The sequence below is a fragment of the Pinus tabuliformis genome, chromosome 3_2, assembly GCF_031772625.1.
Source record: "Pinus tabuliformis cultivar Carrire ecotype Pingquan chromosome 3_2, CPIR1, whole genome shotgun sequence".
NCBI classification, from domain to species: Eukaryota; Viridiplantae; Streptophyta; class Pinopsida; order Pinales; family Pinaceae; genus Pinus; species Pinus tabuliformis.
In genome coordinates, this window is record NC_142302.1 from 395,553,177 (window position 1) to 395,558,667 (window position 5,491).

Below are 5,491 nucleotides of genomic sequence, written 5' to 3' on the forward strand. Positions count from 1 at the left end.
AGCGATATCTCTCTTTGGAAAAGGTAAGCATTCCTAATCGTTGACATAACACACACACACACACACTTGGTTTGGTTTATGGTTTTAAGAAAACTGAACGGCTATCTATTGTCGAGGTGGAATACTAATTCCTTTTCCTGTCCTCTCTCTATTGCCGCGGCTTACTATAAAATGGTCACTAGTAGGGATCCTAGGCGAGATAGTTACTATATAAAAAGTCTGGGTTCTGCTCCCATTGTTTCAACTTAATATGAATCCGGGACTCAATCTCTTACAAGGCATCTGTTGCTAGGTTCAAGGCTCGCTCCTTCCCGCCCGCCTGGGTGAAAAGCTTGTAGTGAACGACTCTTATTGGCTTCTGTCCCTTCCTTTTCGTTGATTTTTTTCTTCTGGTGGGGCAGGCCATCATGGCTAGTTTAGCCCAGGATTCCGAGTTAACCGTGAAGGTTTTAACCTTCAGTAACCTAGTATCTAATGGACCCAAATTCCAAAAGCTTCTTCCTCCAAATTTGTGAAGAAGCTTGATGATATCCCTAAAGTTGATTCCAACCCCTCAAGCCTAATCAAAGGCCCTTCAACTTGCTAATTGAGGCTTGATTGACCAATTTACTCGCTTGTGGTCTTAGCTGAGATCAATTAGATCATGTATCCAGACTAATTGGAAAGAAAAAATTAAAGGGGAAGTGGTTCCTCCGTTGTCGGAAAGGGTTTCTTCACCTTTCATTTTGAGCTCAAAGAAGAGAGGGACCTTATATTCAGAATCAACGCATACTTTATGGGACCTCAAGGTATGTATTTGGACATATGGAACCCTAAATTCAACCTATATTGTGATATCCCTATGACAGCGCCAGTTTGGGTTAAGCTACCATATCTACCTTTTCATTTCTAAAATGATGCCAACTTCAGGCTCATTAGCAACTCTCGTGGAAAATATATTGACTTTGTTGAACCTAGGGAAGGCCTATTTTCTTGTGCTCGAATTTATGTAGAAGTGGATCTAAAAAAGGTCTTCTAGCGGTAATAAATTTATGCATGCAATGATTGGACACACATTCAAGAAGTGAACGATGACCAATTACCATTTGAGTGCCAAATTCTCCACAATATAGGCACCTTGACTCGTCTAGGCTTCTATGATAAGAGTCTTCAAGTAATGAACCATCCTATGGACCAAACACCATATGTTGGATGCTTCGCTTTCGACTATTTGTCAATTGCTAGAATGAGGTCTATATATTCAATGTGTTCAAAAGTTGATCAAGCTACTTGACCTTAGTAACACACAATAATGGTTGTTTCGGGCACTGGGGCTTCCAGTTTAAGAACCACCAACCTTTGTTATAACCAAGAAAAACACACAAAAAATCAGATACCGGGACTTCCAGTTCAAGAACCACCAAGCCTTTTTATAACCAATAAAAGACACAATATGTGATGTTTTAGACACCGGAGCTTTTAGTTTAAAAACCACTAACCCTTTTTATAACCAATGAAAACACAATCACAAACCACCAAAATGTGCAAAGACGAAATCAATGACTGTTCTTTATTGATCTGTGCAGATCAGATCAAATATAATAATAATAACTTTACATATTGGTATTTTCCATCAGATTTGCAGTGTTTCGATCTTCATCTATGGATCAACAATACCTTAATAATTTATTAGTTCAGATCTAGAATGAGAAATGCCAACATTCAACCCAGATGCTGCAACTATACATCTTGTTGTACCTATTTCCTGTAAGCAATCCTTGGCTGCAAAAACTATGCTAGGAAACCAACTCAACTAGCTTTTAGGTTCAAGCTGGCCCTTGAACCAAAGGGAACTCCCTCAGTTGTTACGAGGCTTTGCTTAATGTTGTTCACCTATCACTGAGAAACAGACTTTGAAGCACAATGGCCAAATTTATGGTTTTAATTAGGGATGGTTGGCAATCAATGATATTCCCTGGTCATGATTAAAGGCCTCTCTCATAGGGTCCCTTCTAAAAGTGTCAACTTCCAGCCTAATACATTGACTTAGATTTTTCAAGAATTATGGTAGAAGAATGTAAGGGGATTCCTAATAAATGAGCAGTCGGACTGACTAATTAACAACTAGGGAAATTTAAATGCATAGAGAAGATTTCTATAGTCCAACAAAAAAAATTAAAAGGTAACAGAGGGCCAAAGTGAAACTGATTCCAAGAGGAGCTATTTTAGACAGATAATCTAATAAGCTAATCTCTTTCTAAAGGTTATGATTTTGAAGGGAATTTTAGAAAGATTAAGGCTTAATCTTCCTTACCGAGAACTTCCTACAATTGCTTTGAACATATGTAGAAACAAGCGATGAAAACACTATAAAGACATACGAGAAATACAAAATTTTGTCATAACTGGAGCTGGAAGGATTTCATTAGAATTATACAAGAGAAGCTATTACATATTTTAAGAGCCTTGGCATCAAATTCCAACCCATATTACTTCAATTTATGAAGTATTTATACAATTTCCTCACAAAATATATTGATAAAAATATTAGGAGGTATCACAAATATTTGAAAACTGTATTACAAATATAGAACACAAATAAAGGTAACTAAAACTATTTGAAGACTTCTGGTACTATCCTTGAGGATTTCTATTGATAAAGAAGAGAAATTTGAATTTGATTGCAACTCATATTTGATGAGGTGGCCTCAAAGTCACTAACTATTTTTGTCCTTTTTCCTCCCGAAATTCTGAAAAATAGGGTGTTGTAGTACCTTTGTTTCTCGGAACCCATAATAGTTGTTAGAAACGTGAGAGAGGTTTTTGTAAATGATGATGTTGGAAACCAAAACCTCTTTCCTCTTTTGAAAATTCATTTCCATTTTCTCAGAAACCGCATTTGAAAACAATGGCTAAAAATAGGAAAATTCGGGAAAACATGCCTGCAAATATTCATTAGAATCTCCCAAACCATAATCTCCGTTACAAAAATGAGAGAGGTTTTGTTAGATTAGAATATAGGGAACAAAAACCTCCTTGAGTTTACCACAATTCATTTATGATTATCCAGAATCTTCTCTATAAAACGGTGCCTCAAACAGGAAATTTCTTGAAAATATGCCTTTAAAGCATCATGATCGTCTCCCAAATCATAACAGCTGTTAGAAAAATGAGAGAGGTTTTGTACAAGAGAATGTTGACAAAAAAACCTCTTTCAATTTCTGAAAATGCGTTCTCATTGTTTGTAAGCAATGTTGACATTACTATGATGTATAGGGAGAAAACATAGTTTTAGCTGACCATGAGACCGACATATGACATGGAGGTGGGAGATGATGTGGAGGCACATGGTCGTAAGAAATAGTTGATATGTGGATGTGGAATTTAGCCATGGGAATGGAACAATAAGTGGGAGCAGGATCAGGCGGGAGGAGATACGTGGCAGTGGTGGATTGGCAGGGAAATGCTATGAAAGCTGACGTAATCAAGATGGGTGGTTTACACAGGGAGTGGATACTATTTTCGGAGGGGTGGGAGAGCGGTTTGTTGTATTGGTAGAGGGTGGTCTGAAATGTCGATAGAAGGACATGTAGCAGCAGGAAACTACTTTTTTGGACTCCCCCCTTGACGTTAAACATAATCACATCGGGGGGTCTGAAATAGTTAAGTGGCTGTCAGATTTGGGCGGAGTTGAAATTTGCGGTGAGGATGTTCGCAGGGATTAGTGCTAGTGGTCCCCATCGGATCTTCGGTGGAGCACTTTATTAATGAATGTTAAAACTTTAGGATAATTTGTATTTCTAAGGTTTATTAAAAAAGTTACATATTTTCCCTAGTTTATTCAAATAAACTAGGTAGGGTACATTTAGATGTGCTGAACATGATTCAATACATAAATTTAAAATTTTTTGATCATATAGTTTGATAAAAAATTATCATGTTACAACATTAGCTCCAATTGGGACTGCTTATCCCTGTGGGATGCAGAGAACTAGTAGACCAATTGCCTTTAGTGTTGGGCATGGTGTCATACCCTAAAACCATCGACCATTGATCTTCCATCTTATGTAGAAATATAACCAATCCTCATGGATCGGTGTTGTCATTTGAATACTCTACCACTGCACACTGCAACTGGCAATTCTGAAATAAAACCATATGCCTCCACTAGTTCGGATACTCTTTCATACTGAAATATGAAAACTGAAAATTTCTGGAGATTGGAAATATAAGTTGATCTATCATATAATCTTCAAATCACACCACTCGTAAACAACGAACACGCTAATCTACTACATACTGAAACTTAGAATATATATTCAATTCTCACACCTCTATCTAACTGAACTGAAAAAATTTATACTATTAGGTGTATTTTTCTTTCTAATGTAACCAAGTGTAGAGTGGATTTATTGAAAAACCACATTGCCAATAGCAAAAAGTCTGAAGAATATATACAATATGAACATGAAATCTTATGGGAAAATTATACTCACAAGTGTACTTTGAAAATTGCATCCTCTGTAGACATTTACACTTCTGACCATGGCTAAGAGGGAGAGACATATAGTACTGATTGGAAGTATTAATGAACATTGCATAGTAGTAAAGGTAGCTAAAATTTCGAAACAATGGGATCGGTTACCCAGTGGAATCACCGTATGACAAAGTCGAGTTGCCAGGTGAAATAAATGCAACCAATATTAAATCTTACTCCTTTTTCACCAACAAGGAATAGATCTAATATTTATCGTTCCCCAGAGAAAGATATCTTCGTTGCTTTGCTCCTTGGCAATGGCACCAAATGTTGTACATGTTTCCCATAGGCAATCCTTGGCTACAAAAACTACATCAAGAAACCAACTCAACGAACCTTTAGGTTCAAGCTGGCCCTCGAACCAGAGGGGGCTCCATCAGTTGTTATGAGGCTTTGTTTAATGCTATTCACCTATCACTGAACAACAATCTTTGAAGCATAATGGCCATATTTATGGTTTTAATTGGGTATGACTGGAGATCAATGATAATCCATAATCATGATTAAAAGCCTCTCTCACAGGGTCCCTTCTAAAAGTTTCAGCTTCTAGCGTGACATAATGGCTTAGCTTTTTCAAGAATTATGGTAGAAGAATGTAAGGAGATTCCTAGTAATTAAGCAGTGAGACTGACTACTTAAAAACTAGGGAAATTTAGATGTGTGTAGAAGATTTCTACAACCGAACAAATGCATATTCAAAGGTAACAAAAGGCCAAAGTGAAACTGATTCCAAGAGGAGCTATTTTAGACAGAGAGTCTAATAAGCTAATCTCTTTCTAAAGGTTATGATTTTGCAGGGAATTTCACAAAGATTAAGACTTAATGTACCTTACCCAGACCTTCCTACAATTTCTTTGAACATATGTAGAAACAAGTTATGAAAACACTAGAAAGACATACAAGAAACACAAAATTCTATCATAATTGGAGCCTAGAGGCTTTCGTTTTAATTCTACAAGAGAAGCTATTACATAG